Consider the following 20,062-nt stretch of genomic DNA (forward strand, 5'->3'; position numbering starts at 1 on the left):
CCCCCCCCCTATCCCTACTGCGCTGTAAGAATCCCTTCCTCACTCTCGGAGTCTTCCCGGCCCAAACAAAACCCATGATGCTCTTTTCTATCCTTTTGAAAAAAGCCTTCGTGATCACCACCGGGAGGCACTGAAACACAAAGAGGAATCTCGGGAGGGCCACCATCTTAACCGCCTGCACCCTCCCTGCCATTGACAGGGCTACCATATCCCATCTCTTGAAATCATCCTCCATCTGTTCCACCAACCGCGTTAAATTTAGCCTGTGCAATGTGCCCCAATTCTTAGCTATCTGGATCCCCAGGTAACGAAAGTCTCTTGTTACCTTCCTCAACGGTAGGTCCTCTATTTCTCTACTCTGCTCCCCTGGATGCACCACAAACAGCTCACTCTTCCCCATGTTCAATTTATACCCTGAGAAATCCCCAAACTCCCCAAGTATCCGCATTATTTCTGGCATCCCCTCCGCCGGATCCGCCACATATAGTAGCAAATTATCCGCATTCAAAGATACCCGGTGTTCCTCTCCTCCCCGAAGTACTCCCCTCCATCTCTTGGAACCCCTCAGCGCTATCGCCAGGGGCTCAATCGCCAGTGCAAACAGTAATGGGGACAGAGGACATCCCTGCCTTGTCCCTCTATGGAGCCGAAAATATGCCGATCCCCGTCCATTCGTGACCACACTCGCCACTGGGGCCCTATACAACAGCTGCACCCATCTAACATACCCCTCTCCAAAACCAAATCTCCTCAACACCTCCCACAAATAATCCCATTCCACTCTATCGAATGCTTTCTCGGCATCCATCGCCACTACTATCTCCGTTTCACCCTCTGGTGGGGCCATCATCATTACCCCTAACAGCCTCCGTATATTCGTGTTCAGCTGTCTCCCCTTCACAAACCCAGTTTGGTCCTCGTGAACCACCCCCGGGACACATTCCTCTATTCTCATTGCCATTACCTTGGCCAGGACCTTGGCATCCACATTTAGGAGGGAAATTGGTCTGTAGGACCCGCATTGTAGCGGGTCCTTTTCCTTCTTTAAGAGAAGCGATATCGTTGCTTCAGACATAGTCGGGGGCAGTTGTCCCCTTTCCTTTGCCTCGTTAAAGGTCCTCGTCAGTAGCGGGGCGAGCAAGTCCAAATATTTTCTGTAGAATTCAACTGGGAATCCGTCCGGTCCCGGGGCCTTTCCCGTCTGCATATTCCTAATTCCTTTCACCACTTCTTCTACCTCGATCTGTGCTCCCAGTCCCACCCTTTCCTGCTCTTTCACCTGGGGAATTTCCAGCCGATCCAAAAAGTCCATCATTCTCTCCCTCCCATCCGGGGGTTGAGCTTCATATAGTTTTTTATAAAATGTCTTGAACACTTCATTCACTCTCTCCGCTCCCCGCTCCATCTCTCCTTCCTCGTCCCTCACTCCCCCTATTTCCCTCGCTGCTCCCCTTTTCCTCAATTGGTGTGCCAGCAATCTGCTCGCCTTCTCCCCATATTCATACTGTACACCCTGCGCCTTCCTCCATTGTGCCTCTGCAGTGCCTGTAGTCAGCAAGTCAAATTCCACATGCAGCCTTTGCCTTTCCCTGTACAATCCCTCCTCCGGTGCTTCCGCATATTGTCTATCCACCCTCAAAAGTTCTTGCAGCAACCGCTCCAGTTCCTTACTCTCCTGCTTCCCTTTATGTGCCCTTATTGATATCAGCTCCCCCCTAACCACCGCCTTCAACGCCTCCCAGACCACTCCCACCTGGACCTCCCCATTGTCATTGAGTTCCAAATACTTTTCAATACATCCCCTCACCCTTAGACACACCCCCTCATCCGCCATTAGTCCCATGTCCATTCTCCAGGGTGGGCGCCCTCCTGCTTCCTCCCCTATCTCCAAGTCCACCCAGTGTGGGGCATGATCCGAAATGGCTATAGCCGTATATTCCGTTCCCCTCACCTTCGGGATCAATGCCCTACCCAGCACAAAAAAGTCTATGCGCGAATAGACTTTATGGACATAGGAGAAAAACGAGAACTCCTTACTCCTAGGTCTACTGAATCTCCACGGGTCCACCCCTCCCATCTGCTCCATAAAATCTTTAAGCACCTTGGCTGCTGCCGGCCTCCTACCAGTCCTGGACTTCGATCTATCCAGCCCTGGTTCCAACACTGTGTTAAAGTCTCCCCCCATTATCAGCTTTCACGTCTCTAGGTCCGGAATGCGTCCTAGCATTCGCCTCATAAAATTGGCATCATCCCAGTTCGGGGCATATACGTTTACCAAAACCACCATCTCTCCCTGTAGTTTGCCACTCACCATCACGTATCTGCCCCCGTTATCCGCCACTATAGTCTTTGCCTTGAACATTACCCGCTTCCCCACTAATATAGCCACCCCCCTGTTTTTCGCATCCAGCCCCGAATGGAACACCTGCCCCACCCATCCTTTGCGCAGCCTAACCTGGTCTATCAGTTTCAGGTGCGTTTCCTGTAACATAACCACATCTGCTTTAAGTTTCTTAAGGTGTGCGAGTACCCGTGCCCTCTTTATCGGCCCGTTGAGCCCTCTCACGTTCCACGTGATCAGCCGAGTTGGGGGGCTTCCCACCCCACCCCCCTTGCCGATTAACCATCATCTTTTTCCAGCTTCTCACCCAGTTCCCACGCAGCTGTATCTCCCCCAGGCGGTGCCCCCCCGCCCATCCTCTCCCGTACCCACTCCCCCCTTTCCCCAGCAGCAGCAACCCAGTTATTCCCCCCTCCCACCCACCCCGCTAGACCCCCCGCTAGCGTAATTACTCCCCCCATGTTGCTCCCAGAAGTCAGCAAACTCTGACCTCGGCTTCCCCCCGTGACCACGGCTCGCACCGTGCGACGCCCCCTCCTTCCTGCTTCTCTATTCCCGCCATAATTATCATAGCGCGGGAACCAAGCCCGCGCTTCTCCCTTGGCCCCGCCCCCCATGGCCAACGCCCCATCTCCTCTCCCTCCCCACCTCCCCCCATCACCACCTGTGGGAGAGAGAAAAGTTACCATACCGCAGGATTAGAACATAAAACCCCTCTTCGCCCCCCCCCATTCGCCCCACCACTTTGTCCAAACGTTCATTTTCATAATCCAATCATTCCAGTTTTTCTTCTACAATAAAAGTCCACGCTTCATCCGCCGTCTCAAAGTAGTGGTGCCTCCCTTGATATGTGACCCACAGTCTTGCCGGTTGCAGCATTCCAAATTTCATCTTCCTTTTATGAAGCACCGCCTTGGCCCGATTAAAGCTCGCCCTCCTTCTCGCCACCTCCGCATTCCAGTCTTGATAAACTCGGATCACCGCGTTCTCCCATTTACTGCACCGAGTTTTCTTCGCCCATCTGAGGACCATTTCTCTATCCTTGAAACGGAGGAATCTCACCACTATGGCTCTGGGAGTTTCTCCTGCTCTCGATCCTCGCGCCATAACTCGGTATGCTCCCTCCACTTCCAACGGACCGGCCGGGGCCTCCGCTCCCATTAACGAGTGCAGCATCGTGCTCACATATGCCCCGACGTCCGCCCCCTCCACACCTTCAGGAAGACCAAGAATCCTCAGGTTGTTCCTCCTTGCGTTGTTTTCCAGTGCCTCCAACCTCTCCACACATCGTTTCTGATGTGCCTCCTGCGTCTCCGTCTTCACCACCAGGCCCTGTATATCGTCCTCATTCTCTGCTGCTTTCGCCTTCACGACCCGAAGCTCCTGCTCCTGGGTCTTTTGTTCCTCCTTTCACCCTTCGATCGCCTGTAGTATCGGGGCCAACAGTTCTTTCTTCATTTCCTTTTTTATCTCCTCCACGCAGCATTTCAAGAACTCTTGTTGTTCAGGGCCCCATGTGAAACTGCCACCTTCCGACGCCATCTTGGTTTTTGCTTGCCTTCCTTGCCGTTGTTCCAAAGGATCCGCTGCAATCCGGCCACTTTCCTCTCCTTTTTCCATCCGTGTCCAGGGGGAATTCCCTTCTGGTTAACCGCACGGTGTTTTTTGCCGTTAAAATTGCCGTTGGGGCTCCTGTCAAGAGCCCAAAAGTCCGTTCCACCGGGAGCTGCCGAAACGTGCGACTCAGCTGGTCATCGCCGCACCCGGAAGTCTCCATTCCTCGCAACCTTTAATATCCCACCCAGTCTAATCCCACTCTCCCCCTCACTCTCCCCCTCACTCCCCGCACCCTTTAATATCCGACCCAGTCTAATCCCACTCTCCCCCTCACTCCCCGCACCTTTTAATATCCGACCCAGTCTAAACCCACTCTCCCCCTCACTCCCCACACCCTTTAATATCCGACCCAGTCTAACCCCACTCTCCCCCTCACTCCCAACACCCTTTAGTATCCCACCCAGTCTAATCCCACTCTCACCTCACTCCCCACATCCTTTAATATCCCACCCAGTCTAATCCCACTCTCCCCCTCACTCCCCGCACCCTTTAATATCCCACCCAGTCTAATCCCACTCTCCCCTCACTCCCCACACCCTTTAATATCCCACCCAGTCTAATCCCACTCTCCCCTCACTCCCCACACCATTTGATTTCCGACCCAGTCTAATCCCACTCTCCCCCACACTCCCCGCAACCTTTAATATCCCACCCAGTCTAAACCCACTCTCCCCTCATTCCCCGCACCCTTTAATATCCCACCCAGTCTAATCCCACTCTCCCCTCATTCCCCGCACCCTTTAGTATCCCACCCAGTCTAATCCCACTCTCACCTCACTCCCCACATCCTTTAATATCCCACCCAGTCTAATCCCACTCTCCCCCTCACTCCCCGCACCCTTTAATATCCCACCCAGTCTAATCCCACTCTCCCGCTCACTCCGCGCACAATTTAATATCCCACCCAGTCTAATCCCACTCTCCCACTCACTCCCCGCACCCTTTAATATCCCACCCAGTCTAATCCCACTCTCCCCTCACTCCCCACACACTTTAATATCCCACCCAGTATAACCCCACTCTCCCACCCACTCCCCGCACCCTTTAATATCCCACCCAGTCTAATCCCACTCTCCCCTCACTCCCCGCACCCTTTAATATCCCACCCAGTCTAATCCCACTCTCCCCTCACTTCCTGCACTCTTTAATATCCCACCCAGTCTAATCCCACTCTCCCCTCACACCCCACACCCTTTAATATCCCACCAAGTCTAATCCCACTCTCCCCCTCACTCCCCACACCATTTAATATCGCACCAAGTCTAATCCCACTCTCCCCTCACTCCCCGCACCCTTTAATATCCCACCCAGTCTAATCCCACTCTCCCCTCACTCCCCACACCCTTTCATAGCCCACCGAGTCTAATCCCACTCTCCCCCTCACTCCCCACACCCTTTAATATCCCACCCAGTCTAATCCCACTCTCCCCTCACTCCCCGCACCCTTTAATATCCCACCCAGTCTAATCCCACTCTCCCCCTCACTCCCCGCACCTTTTAATATCCCACCCAGTCTAATCCCACTCTCCCCCTCACTCCGCGCACCCTTTACTATCCCACACAGTCTAATCCCACTTTCCCCCCTCACTCCTACACCCTTTAATATCCCACCCAGTCTAATTCCACTCTTCCCCTCACTCCCCACACCCTTTAATATCCCACCCAGTTTAATCCCACTCTCCCCCTCACTCCCCACACCCTTTAATATCCCACCCAGTCTAATCCCACTCTCCCCTCACTCCCCACACCCTTTAATATCCCACCCAGTCTAATCCCACTCTCCCCTTACTCCCTGCACCCTTTACTATCCCACCCAGTCTAATCCCACTCCCCCCTCACTCCTACAACTCTTTAATATCCCACCCAGTCTAATTCCACTCTCCCCCTCACTCCCCACACCCTTGAATATTCCACCCAGTCTAATCCCTCTCTCCCCTCACTCCCCACACCCTTTAATATCCCACCCAGTCTAATCCCACTCTCCCCTCACTCCCCACACCCTTTAATATCCCACCCAGTCTAATCCCACTCTCCCCCTTACTTCCTGCACCCTTTACTATCCCACCCAGTCTAATCCCACTCCCCCCTCACTCCTACAACCCTTTAATATCCCACCCAGTCTAATCCCACTCTCCCCTCACTCCCCACACCCTTTAATATCCCACCCAGTCGAATCCCACTCTCCCCCTTTCTCCCTGCACCCTTTACTATCCCACCCAGTCTAGTCCCACTCCCCCTCACCCCTACAACCCTTTAATATCCCACCCAGTCTAATCCCACTCTTCCCCTCACTCCCCACACCCTTTAATATCCCACCCAGTCTAATCCCACTCTCCCCTCACTCTCCGCACCCTTTAATATCCCACCCAGTCTAATCCCACTCTCCCCTCACTCCCCGCACCCTTTAATATCCCACCCAGTCTAATTGCACTCTCCCCTCACTCCCCGCACCCTTTAATATCCCACCCAGTCTACTCCCACACTCCCCCACAATCCCCGCACCCTTTAATATCCCACCCAGTCTAATCCCACTTTCCCCCTCACTCCTACACCCTTTAATATCCCACCCAGTCTAATCCCACTCTCCCACTCACTCCCCGCACCCTTTAATATCCCACCCAGTCTAATCCCACTTTCCCCCCTCACTCCTACACCCTTTAATATCCCAACCAGTCTAATCCTACTCTCCCCTCACTCCTCACACCCTTTAATATCCCACCCAGTCTAATCCCACTCTCCCCCTCACTCCTGACACGCTTTAATATCCCACCCAGTCTAATCCCACTCTCCCCTCACTCCCCGCACCCTTTAATATCCCACCCAGTCTAATCCCACTCTCCCATCACTCCCCACACCCTTTAATATCCCACCCAGTCTAATCCCACTCTCCCCTCACACCCCGCACCCTTTAATATCCCACCCAGTCTAATCCCACTCTCCCTCTCACTCCGCGCACCCTTGATTATCCCACCCAGTCTAATCCCCTTCCCACTCACTCCCCGCACCCTTTAATATCCCACCCAGTCTAATCCCACTCCCCCCTCACTCCCCGCACCCTTTAATATCCCACCCAGTCTAATCCCACTCTCCCCCTCACTTCCGGCACCCTTTTAATATCCCACCCAGTCTAATCCCACTCTCCCCTCACTCCCCGCACCCTTTAATATCCCACCCAGTCTAATCCCACTCTCCCCCTCACTCCCCGCACCCTTTAATATCCCACCCATTATAATCCCACTCTCCCCTCTCTCCCTGCACCCTTTAATAACCCACCCAGTCTAATCCCACACTCCCCGCAACCTTTAATATCCCACCCAGTCTAAACCCACTCTCCCCTCATTCCCCGCACCCTTTAATATCCCACCCAGTCTAATCCCACTCTCCCCCCCACTACCCACACTCTTTAATATCCCACCCAGTCTAATCCCACTCTCCCTTCATTCCCCGCACCCTTTAATATCCCACCCAGTCTAATCCCACTCTCATCTCACTCCCCACATCCTTTAATATCCCACCCAGTCTAATCCCACTCTCCCCTCACTCCCCACACCCTTTAATATCCCACCCATCCTAATCCCACTCTCCCCCACACTTCCCACACCCTTTAATATCCCACCCAGTCTAATCCCACTCTCCCCCACATTCCCCGCAACCTTTAACATCCCACCCAGTCTAAACAAACTCTCCCCTCATTCCCCGCACCCTTTACTATCCCACCCAGTCTAATCCCACTCTCCTCTCACTCCCCACACCCTTTAATATCCCACCCAGTCTAATCCCACTCTCCCCTCACTCCCCACACCCTTTAATTTCCGACCCAGTCTAATCCCACTCTCCCCCTCACTACCCACACCCTTTAATATCCCACAGAGTCTAATCCCACTCTCCCCCACACTCCCCGCAACCTTTAATATCCCACCCAGTCTAATCCCACTCTCCCGCTCACTCCGCGCACCCTTTAATATCCCACCCAGTCTAATCTCACTCTCCCCCTCACTCCCCGCACCCTTTAATATCGCACCCAGTCTAATCCCACTCTCCCCTCACTCCCCACACCCTTTAATATCCCACCCAGTCTAATCCCACTCTCCCCTCACTTCCTGCACCCTTTAATATCCCACCCAGTCTAATCTCACTCTCCCCTCACACCCCACACCCTTTAATATCCCACCAAGTCTAATCCCACTCTCCCCCCTCTCTCCCCACACCATTTAATATCCCACCCAGTCTAATCCCACTCTCCCCTCACTCCCCACACCCTTTAATATCCCACCAAGTCTAATCCCACTCTCCCCCTCACTCCCCGCACCCTTTAATATCCCACCCAGTCTAATCCCACTCTCCCCCTCACTTCCCACACCCTTTAATATCCCACCCAGTCTAATCCCACTCTCCCCTCACTCCCCGCACCCTTCAATATCCCACCCAGTCTAATCCCACTCTCCCCCTCACTCCCCGCATGTTTTAATATCCCACCCAGTCTAATCCCACTCTCCCCCTCACTCCCCGCACCCTTTAATATCCCACCCAGTCTAATCCCACTCTCCCCCTCACTCCGCGCACCCTTTACTATCCCACCCAGTCTAATCCCACTCCCCCCTCACTCCTACACCCTTTCATATCCCGCTCAGTCTAATCCCACTCTCCCCCTCACACCCCGCACCCTTTAATATCCCACCCAGTCTAATCCCACTCTCACGCTCACTCCGCGCACACTTTACTATCCCACCCAGTCTAATCCCACTCCCAACCTCACTCCTACACCCTTTCATATCCCACCCAGTCTAATCCCACTCTCCCCCTCACTCCCCACACCTTTTAATATCCCACCAAGTCTAATCCCACTCTCCCCTCACTCCCCGCACCCTTTAATATCCCACCCAGTCTAATCCCACTCTCCCCTCACTCCCCGCACCCTTTAATATCCCACCCAGTCTAATCCCACTCTCCCCGCACTCTTTAATATCCCACACAGTCTAATCCCACTCTCCCCCTCACTCCCCACACCCTTTAATATCCCACCCAGCCTAATCCCAGTCTCCCCTCACTCCCCGCACCGTTTTATATCCCACCCAGACTAATCTCTCTCCCCCTCACTCCCCACACCCTTTAATAGCCCACCCAGTCCAATCCCACTCTCCCCCTCACTCCCCACACCCTTTAATATCCCACCCAGCCTAATCCCACTCTCCCCTCACTCCCCACACCCTTTAATATCCCACCCAGTCTAATCCCACTCTCCCCCTCACTCCCCGCACCCTTTAATATCCCACCCAGTCTAATCCCACTCCCCCCTCACTCCCCGCACCCTTTAATATCCCACCCAGTCTAATCCCACTCTCCCCCTCACTCCCGGCACCCTTTAATATCCCACCCAGTCTAATCCCACTCTCCCCTCACTCCCCGCACCCTTTAATATCCCACCCAGTCTAATCCCACTCTCCCCCTCACTCCCCGCACTCTTTAATATCCCACCCATTATAATCCCACTCTCCCCTCACTCCCAGCACCCTTTAATATCCCACCCAGTCTAATCCCACTCTTTCCCCTCACTCCCCGCACCCTTTAATATCCCACCCATTATAATCCCACTCTCCCCTCACTCCCTGCACCCTTTAATAACCCACCCAGTCTAATCCCACACTCCCCGCAACCTTTAATATCCCACCCAGTCTAAACCCACTCTCCCCTCATTCCCCGCACCCTTTAATATCCCACCCAGTCTAATCCCACTCTCCCCCCCACTACCCACACCCTTTAATATCCCACCCAGTCTAATCCCACTCTCCCTTCATTCCCCACACCCTTTAATATCCCACCCAGTCTAATCGCACTCTCACCTCTCTCCCCACATCCTTTAATATCCCACCCAGTCTAATCCCACTCTCCCCTCACTCCCCACACCCTTTAATATCCCACCCATCCTAATCCCACTCTCCCCCGCACTTCCCACACCCTTTAATATCCCACCCAGTCTAATCCCACTCTCCCCCACATTCCCCGCAACCTTTAATATCCCACCCAGTCTAAACCCACTCTCCCCTCATTCCCCGCACCCTTTACTATCCCACCCAGTCTAATCCCACTCTCCCCTCACTCCCCACACCCTTTAATATCCCACCCAGTCTAATCCCACTCTCCCCTCTCTCCCCACACCCTTTAATTTCCGACCCAGTCTAATCCCACTCTCCCCCTCACTCCCCACACCCTTTAATATCCCACACAGTCTAATCCCACTCTCCCCCACACTCCCCGCAACCTTTAATATCCCACCCAGTCTAAACCCACTCTCCCCTCTTTCCCCGCACCCTTTAATATCCCACCCAGTCTAATCCCACTCTCCCCTCATTCCGCGCACCCTTTAATATCCCACCCAGTCTAATCCCACTCTCACCTCACACCCCACATCCTTTAATATCCCACCCAGTCTAATCCCACTCTCCCCCTCACTCCCCGCAGCCTTTAATATCCCACCCAGTCTAATCCCACTCTCCCGCTCACTCCGCGCACCCTTTAATATCCCACCCAGTCTAATCCCACTCTCCCCCTCACTCCCCGCACCCTTTAATATCCCACCCAGTCTAATCCCACTCTCCCCTCACTCCCCGCACCCTTTAATATCCCACCCAGTCTAATCCCACTCTCCCCCTCACTCCCCGCACCCTTTAATATCCCACCCAGTCTAATCCCACTCTCCCCGCACTCTTTAATATCCCACACAGTCGAATCCCACTCTCCCCCTCACTCCCCACACCCTTTAATATCCCACCCAGTCTAACCCCACTCTCCCCACCACTCCCCGCACCCTTTAAAATCCTACCCAGTCTAATCCCACTCTCCCCTCACTCCCCGCACCCTTTAATATCCCACTCAGTCTAATCCCACTCTCCCCTCATTCCCCGCACCCTTTAATATCCCACCCAGTCTAATCCCACTCTCCCCTCATTCCCCGCACCCTTTAATATCCCACCCAGTCTAATCCCACTCTCCCCCTCACTCCCCGCACCCTTTAATATCCCACCCAGTCTAATCCCACTCTCCCCTCACTCCCCACACCCTTTAATATCCCACCCAGTCTAATCCCACTCTCCCCCTCACTCCCCGCAGCCTTTAATATCCCACCCAGTCTAATCCCACTCTCCCGCTCACTCCGCGCACCCTTTAATATCCCACCCAGTCTAATCCCACTCTCCCCCCACTCCCCGCACCCTTTAAAATCCTACCCAGTCTAATCCCACTCTCCCCTCACTCCCCGCACCCTTTAATATCCCACCCAGTCTAATCCCACTCTCCCCTCACTTCCTGCACTCTTTAATATCCCACCCAGTCTAATCCCACTCTCCCCTCACACCCCACACCCTTTAATATCCCACCAAGTCTAATCCCACTCTCCCCCTCACTCCCCGCACCCTTTAATATCCCACCCAGTCTAATCCCACTCTCCCCCTCACTTCCCACACCCTTTAATATTCCACCCAGTCTCATCCCACTCTCCCCTCACTCCCCGCACCCTTTAATATCCCACCCAGTCTAATCCCACTCTCCCCCTCACTCCCCGCACCTTTTAATATCCCACCCAGTCTAATCCCACTCTCCCCCTCACTCCCCGCACCCTTTAATATCCCACCCAGTCTAATCCCACTCTCCCCTCACTCCCCGCACCCTTTAATATCCCACCCAGTCTAATCCCACTCTCCCCGCACTCTTTAATATCCCACACAGTCGAATCCCACTCTCCCCCTCACTCCCCACACCCTTTAATATCCCACCCAGCCTAATCCCAGTCTCCCCTCACTCCCCGCACCGTTTTATATCCCACCCAGACTAATCTCTGTCCCCCTCACTCCCCACACCCTTTAATATCCCACCCAGTCCAATCCCACTCTCCCCCTCACTCCCCACACCCTTTAATATCCCCCCCAGCCTAATCCCACTCTCCCCTCACTCTTTAATATCCCACCCAGTCTAATCCCACTCTCCCCCTCACTCCCCGCACCCTTTAATATCCCACCCAGTCTAATCCCACTCTCCCCCTCACTCCGCGCACCCTTTAATATCCCACCCAGTCTAATCCCACTCTCCCCCTCACTCCCCGCACCCTTTAATATCCCACCCAGTCTAATCCCACTCTCCCCTCACTCACCGCACCCTTTAATATCCCACCCAGTCTAATCCCACTCTCCCCTCACTCCCCGCACCCTTTAATATCCCACCCAGTCTAATCCCACTCTCCCCGCACTCTTTAATATCCGACCCAGTCTAATCCCACTCTCCCCCTCACTCCCCACACCCTTTAATATCCCACCCAGTCTAACCCCACTCTCCCCCCCACTCCCCGCACCCTTTAAAATCCTACCCAGTCTAATCCCACTCTCCCCTCACTCCCCGCACCCTTTAATATCCCACTCAGTCTAATCCCACTCTCCCCTCATTCCCCGCACCCTTTAATATCCCACCCAGTCTAATCCCACTCTCCCCTCATTCCCCGCACCCTTTAATATCCCACCCAGTCTAATCCCACTCTCCCCCTCACTCCCCGCACCCTTTAATATCCCACCCAGTCTAATCCCACTCTCCCCCCACTCCCCGCACCCTTTAAAATCCTACCCAGTCTAATCCCACTCTCCCCTCACTCCCCGCACCCTTTAATATCCCACCCAGTCTAATCCCACTCTCCCCTCACTTCCTGCACTCTTTAATATCCCACCCAGTCTAATCCCACTCTCCCCTCACACCCCACACCCTTTAATATCCCACCAAGTCTAATCCCACTCTCCCCCTCACTCCCCGCACCCTTTAATATCCCACCCAGTCTAATCCCACTCTCCCCCTCACTTCCCACACCCTTTAATATCCCACCCAGTCTCATCCCACTCTCCCCTCACTCCCCGCACCCTTTAATATCCCACCCAGTCTAATCCCACTCTCCCCCTCACTCCCCGCACCTTTTAATATCCCACCCAGTCTAATCCCACTCTCCCCCTCACTCCCCGCACCCTTTAATATCCCACCCAGTCTAATCCCACTCTCCCGCTCACTCCGCGCACTCTTTACTATCCCACCCAGTCTAATCCCACTCCCCCCTCACTCCTACACCCTTTCATATCCCACCCAGTCGAATCCCACTCTCCCCCTCACTCCCCACACCTTTTAATATCCCACCAAGTCTAATCCCACTCTCCCCTCACTCCCCGCACCCTTTAATATCCCACCCAGTCTAATCCCACTCTCCCCTCACTCCCCGCACCCTTTAATATCCCACCCAGTCTAATCCCACTCTCCCCGCACTCTTTAATATCCCACACAGTCGAATCCCACTCTCCCCCTCACTCCCCACACCCTTTAATATCCCACCCAGCCTAATCCCAGTCTCCCCTCACTCCCCGCACCGTTTTATATCCCACCCAGACTAATCTCTGTCCCCCTCACTCCCCACACCCTTTAATATCCCACCCAGTCCAATCCCACTCTCCCCCTCACTCCCCACACCCTTTAATATCCCCCCCAGCCTAATCCCACTCTCCCCTCACTCTTTAATATCCCACCCAGTCTAATCCCACTCTCCCCCTCACTCCCCGCACCCTTTAATATCCCACCCAGTCTAATCCCACTCTCCCCCTCACTCCCCGCACCCTTTAATATCCCACCCAGTCTAATCCCACTCTCCCCCTCACTCCCCGCACCCTTTAATATCCCACCCAGTCTAATCCCACTCTCCCCCTCACTCCCCGCACCCTTTAATATCCCACCCAGTCCAATCCCACTCTCCCCTCACTCCCCACACCCTTTAATATCCCACCCAGTCTAATCCCACTCTCCCCTCACTCCTCACACCCTTTAATATCCCACCAAGTCTAATCCCACTCTCACCCTCACTCCCCGCAATCTTTAATATCCCACCCAGTCTAATCCCACTCTCCCCCTCACTCCCCGCACCCTTTAATATCCCTCCCAGTCTAATCCCACTCTCCCCTCACTCCCCGCACCCTTTAATATCCCACCCAGTCTAATCCCACTCTCCCCCTCACTCCCTGCACCCTTTAATATCCCTCCCAGTCTAATCCCACTCTCCCCCTCACTCCCTGCACCCTTTACTATCCCTCCCAGTCTAATCCCACTCTCCCCTCACTCCCCGCACCCTTTAATATCCCACCCAGTCTAATCCCACTCTCCGCCTCACTCCCCACACCCTTTAACATCCCACCCAGTCTAATCCCACTCTCCCCTCACTCCCCGCACCCTTTAATATCCCACTCAGTCTAATCCCACTCTCCCCTCATTCCCCGCACCCTTTAATATCCCACCCAGTCTAATCCCACTCTCCCCTCATTCCCCGCACCCTTTAATATCCCACCCAGTCTAATCCCACTCTCCCCCTCACTCCCCGCACCCTTTAATATCCCACCCAGTCTAATCCCACTCTCCCCTCACTCCCCACACCCTTTAATATCCCACCCAGTCTAATCCCACTCTCCCCCTCACTCCCCGCAGCCTTTAATATCCCACCCAGTCTAATCCCACTCTCCCGCTCACTCCGCGCACCCTTTAATATCCCACCCAGTCTAATCCCACTCTCCCCCCACTCCCCGCACCCTTTAAAATCCTACCCAGTCTAATCCCACTCTCCCCTCACTCCCCGCACCCTTTAATATCCCACCCAGTCTAATCCCACTCTCCCCTCACTTCCTGCACTCTTTAATATCCCACCCAGTCTAATCCCACTCTCCCCTCACACCCCACACCCTTTAATATCCCACCAAGTCTAATCCCACTCTCCCCCTCACTCCCCGCACCCTTTAATATCCCACCCAGTCTAATCCCACTCTCCCCCTCACTTCCCACACCCTTTAATATCCCACCCAGTCTCATCCCACTCTCCCCTCACTCCCCGCACCCTTTAATATCCCACCCAGTCTAATCCCACTCTCCCCCTCACTCCCCGCACCTTTTAATATCCCACCCAGTCTAATCCCACTCTCCCCCTCACTCCCCGCACCCTTTAATATCCCACCCAGTCTAATCCCACTCTCCCCTCACTCCCCGCACCCTTTAATATCCCACCCAGTCTAATCCCACTCTCCCCGCACTCTTTAATATCCCACACAGTCGAATCCCACTCTCCCCCTCACTCCCCACACCCTTTAATATCCCACCCAGCCTAATCCCAGTCTCCCCTCACTCCCCGCACCGTTTTATATCCCACCCAGACTAATCTCTGTCCCCCTCACTCCCCACACCCTTTAATATCCCACCCAGTCCAATCCCACTCTCCCCCTCACTCCCCACACCCTTTAATATCCCCCCCAGCCTAATCCCACTCTCCCCTCACTCTTTAATATCCCACCCAGTCTAATCCCACTCTCCCCCTCACTCCCCGCACGCTTTAATATCCCACCCAGTCTAATCCCACTCTCCCCCTCACTCCGCGCACCCTTTAATATCCCACCCAGTCTAATCCCACTCTCCCCCTCACTCCCCGCACCCTTTAATATCCCACCCAGTCTAATCCCACTCTCCCCTCACTCACCGCACCCTTTAATATCCCACCCAGTCTAATCCCACTCTCCCCTCACTCCCCGCACCCTTTAATATCCCACCCAGTCTAATCCCACTCTCCCCGCACTCTTTAATATCCCACCCAGTCTAATCCCACTCTCCCCCTCACTCCCCACACCCTTTAATATCCCACCCAGTCTAACCCCACTCTCCCCCCCACTCCCCGCACCCTTTAAAATCCTACCCAGTCTAATCCCACTCTCCCCTCACTCCCCGCACCCTTTAATATCCCACTCAGTCTAATCCCACTCTCCCCTCATTCCCCGCACCCTTTAATATCCCACCCAGTCTAATCCCACTCTCCCCTCATTCCCCGCACCCTTTAATATCCCACCCAGTCTAATCCCACTCTCCCCCTCACTCCCCGCACCCTTTAATATCCCACCCAGTCTAATCCCACTCTCCCCCCACTCCCCGCACCCTTTAAAATCCTACCCAGTCTAATCCCACTCTCCCCTCACTCCCCGCACCCTTTAATATCCCACCCAGTCTAATCCCACTCTCCCCTCACTTCCTGCACTCTTTAATATCCCACCCAGTCTAATCCCACTCTCCCCTCACACCCCACACCCTTTAATATCCCACCAAGTCTAATCCCACTCTCCCCCTCACTCCCCGCACCCTTTAATATCCCACCCAGTCTAATCCCACTCTCCCCCTCACTTCCCACACCCTTTAATATCCCACCCAGTCTCATCCCACTCTCCCCTCACTCCCCGCACCCTTTAATATCCCACCCAGTCTAATCCCACTCTCCCCCTCACTCCCCGCACCTTTTAATATCCCACCCAGTCTAATCCCACTCTCCCCCTCACTCCCCGCACCCTTTAATATCCCACCCAGTCTAATCCCACTCTCCCGCTCACTCCGCGCACTCTTTACTATCCCACCCAGTCTAATCCCACTCCCCCCTCACTCCTACACCCTTTCATATCCCACCCAGTCGAATCCCACTCTCCCCCTCACTCCCCACACCTTTTAATATCCCACCAAGTCTAATCCCACTCTCCCCTCACTCCCCGCACCCTTTAATATCCCACCCAGTCTAATCCCACTCTCCCCTCACTCCCCGCACCCTTTAATATCCCACCCAGTCTAATCCCACTCTCCCCGCACTCTTTAATATCCCACACAGTCGAATCCCACTCTCCCCCTCACTCCCCACACCCTTTAATATCCCACCCAGCCTAATCCCAGTCTCCCCTCACTCCCCGCACCGTTTTATATCCCACCCAGACTAATCTCTGTCCCCCTCACTCCCCACACCCTTTAATATCCCACCCAGTCCAATCCCACTCTCCCCCTCACTCCCCACACCCTTTAATATCCCCCCCAGCCTAATCCCACTCTCCCCTCACTCTTTAATATCCCACCCAGTCTAATCCCACTCTCCCCCTCACTCCCCGCACCCTTTAATATCCCACCCAGTCTAATCCCACTCTCCCCCTCACTCCCCGCACCCTTTAATATCCCACCCAGTCTAATCCCACTCTCCACCTCACTCCCCGCACCCTTTAATATCCCACCCAGTCCAATCCCACTCTCCCCTCACTCCCCACACCCTTTAATATCCCACCCAGTCTAATCCCACTCTCCCCTCACTCCTCACACCCTTTAATATCCCACCAAGTCTAATCCCACTCTCACCCTCACTCCCCGCAATCTTTAATATCCCACCCAGTCTAATCCCACTCTCCCCCTCACTCCCCGCACCCTTTAATATCCCTCCCAGTCTAATCCCACTCTCCCCTCACTCCCCGCACCCTTTAATATCCCACCCAGTCTAATCCCACTCTCCCCCTCACTCCCTGCACCCTTTAATATCCCTCCCAGTCTAATCCCACTCTCCCCCTCACTCCCTGCACCCTTTACTATCCCTCCCAGTCTAATCCCACTCTCCCCTCACTCCCCGCACCCTTTAATATCCCACCCAGTCTAATCCCACTCTCCGCCTCACTCCCCACACCCTTTAACATCCCACCCAGTCTAATCCCACTCTCCCCTCACTCCCCGCACCCTTTAATATCCCACCCAGTCTAATCCCACTCTCCCCTCACTCCCCACACCCTTTAATATCCCACCCAGTCTAATCCCACTCTCACCCTCACTCCCCGCACCCTTTAATATCCCACCCAGTCTAATCCCACTCTCCCCCTCAGTCCCTGCACCCTTTAATATCCCTCCCAGTCTAATCCCACTCTCCCCTCACTCCCCGCACTCTTTAATATCCCACCCGGTCTACTCCCACTCTCTTCCTCACTCCCCGCACCCTTTATCATCCCACCCTCTCTCCTCATTCCCCACACCCTCTAATATTGCCGCCGAACTGATGTACCTCAGCTAATGGAAAATGCTCCAACCTCCCACCAGAGGCGTTGGCCCCTCGCAGTCAGGTCCAGGGCCCCGCGGAGACCAGCTGGGCTAGGTCGGCCTTGGAGGGGTGCGCAGAGCAAGGTGTTCCTGGGGTGGAGGATGCGGGGAGAGAACCGCCATAAACGGGGATTGGCTGCTCTTTGGGATGGTGAGCGCCGACCCGATGGGGCAAATGGCCTCCCCCCTGCCCCGTAGGGGACCTATGAAGTGGGGGATGGGCAGGCTGAGAAGCAGGCGGTTGTAAAGTGGGGTCAGAATGGAGGATGTGAATCTGCTTTCTGATTATAACCTTGTTGTGTCCGTACTGGGAGCCGCCGCTCTTACGGAGATGTAATATATATACGCTGCTCATTTGTTGAGTTGTATTCAACTTGATGATAAATAGTCGAATTCTTCCAGCTCATGACAAATTATTTATTGAGTAACAAAATAATATACTTGTCACGTCTTTACTTTAATACTTTGACTAGTAGTAGAATTAATTAAAATTGAATTAAATCAACAACGAATATAATTTTTTTAAAAATGAATTTAGAGTACCCAATTATTTATTTCCCAATTAAGGGGCAGTTTAGCGCGGCCAATCCACCTCACCACCTCTTTTTTGGGTTGTGGGGGCGAAACCCACGCAGACACGGGGAGAATGTGCAAACTCCACACGGACAGTGACCCAGAGCCGGGATTCGAACCCGGGACCTCAGCGGCGTCGTCCCAGTGCTACAATGAATGGAATACTCTACACTCTGAACTGGTTATGTCTGCCCTCGAGCTGCAATACACACTAAGAACCTAATGAAAGAGCGGGAAATTCCTTATATAGTCCCTGTTACTGTTGCCATCTAGTGATCATCTGACTGTACTGACTAATCATGCATTTACATATACAGAGATCACGACAGCCGCCATCCTGAATTTCAGCGGGCGGAGTCGGTCTTAAGCGTCATTAGACAGGGGTTCATAGACAACCCCCCCCCGCACCCCATGTTCCAATACCCTGGATAGAGAGGACGTCCCAGGACTCATCCCGAGAGAGCCCGATCGTTATTTCTTTTCCAATTAAGGGGCAATTTAGTGTGGCCAATCCACCCACCCGGCACATCTTTGGGTTGTGGGGGCGAGACCCACGCAGACACGGGGAGAATGTGCAAACTCCACTCGGACTGTGACCCAGAGCCGGGATCGAACCCGGGTCCTCGGCGCCGTGAGGCAGCAGTGCTAACCGTCCAGGACTCATCCCTGCCCAGCTTTACCCGTGTGCCATCAGGAAGCGACACCTACTGACGGTCGTGTCGTGATTCCCAAGTCGTTAAAGTTCCCAAGGTCCGGCCCGGTGGGACTGCCCGGCAAAGATTGGTGCGGGTCTACACGAGGAGGTGGTCAGGACAGCCCAATGACGCGGGTTGTAAGGAGCATCTTTTAACAAAGGGAGAGGGAGAGAATGTGAGAGAGACAGGGAGAGAGAGGCAGATGGACGGGTGTTCAGGGAGGGAATCCCAGTACTCGGGGCCCGGCCCCCCCCCCCCCCCACCGGCAGCTGAAGGCACGTCCGCCAATGGCGGAGCGATGGGAATAGGCGGGGATGCTCGGGAGGCCGGGATTGGAGGAGCGCAGGGGTCTTGGAGGGTTGTAGGGGCTGGAGGAGGTTACAGAGATAGGGAGGGGGTGTAGGGGCTGGAGGAGGTTACAGAGATAGGGAGGGGGTGTAGGGGCTGGAGGAGGTTACAGAGATAGGGAGGGGGTGTAGGGGCTGGAGGAGGTTACAGAGATAGGGAGGGGGTGTAGGGGCTGGAGGAGGTTACAGAGATAGGGAGGGGGTGTAGGGGCTGGAGGAGGTTACAGAGATAGGGAGGGGGTGTAGGGGCTGGAGGAGGTTACAGAGATAGGGAGGGGGTGTAGGGGCTGGAGGAGGTTACAGAGATAGGGAGGGGGTGTAGGGGCTGGAGGAGGTTACAGAGATAGGGAGGGGGTGTAGGGGCTGGAGGAGGTTACAGAGATAGGGAGGGGGTGTCGGGGCTGGAGGAGGTTACAGAGATAGGGAGGGGGTGTAGGGGCTAGAGGAGGTTACAGAAATAGGGAGGGGGTGTAGGGGCTAGAGGAGGGTACAGAGATACGGAGGGGGTGTAGGGGCTGGAGGAGGTTACAGAGATAGGGAGGGGGTGTAGGGGCTGGAGGAGG

The sequence above is a fragment of the Scyliorhinus torazame genome, chromosome 26 (genome assembly GCF_047496885.1).
Source record: "Scyliorhinus torazame isolate Kashiwa2021f chromosome 26, sScyTor2.1, whole genome shotgun sequence".
Taxonomy (NCBI): Eukaryota; Metazoa; Chordata; class Chondrichthyes; order Carcharhiniformes; family Scyliorhinidae; genus Scyliorhinus; species Scyliorhinus torazame.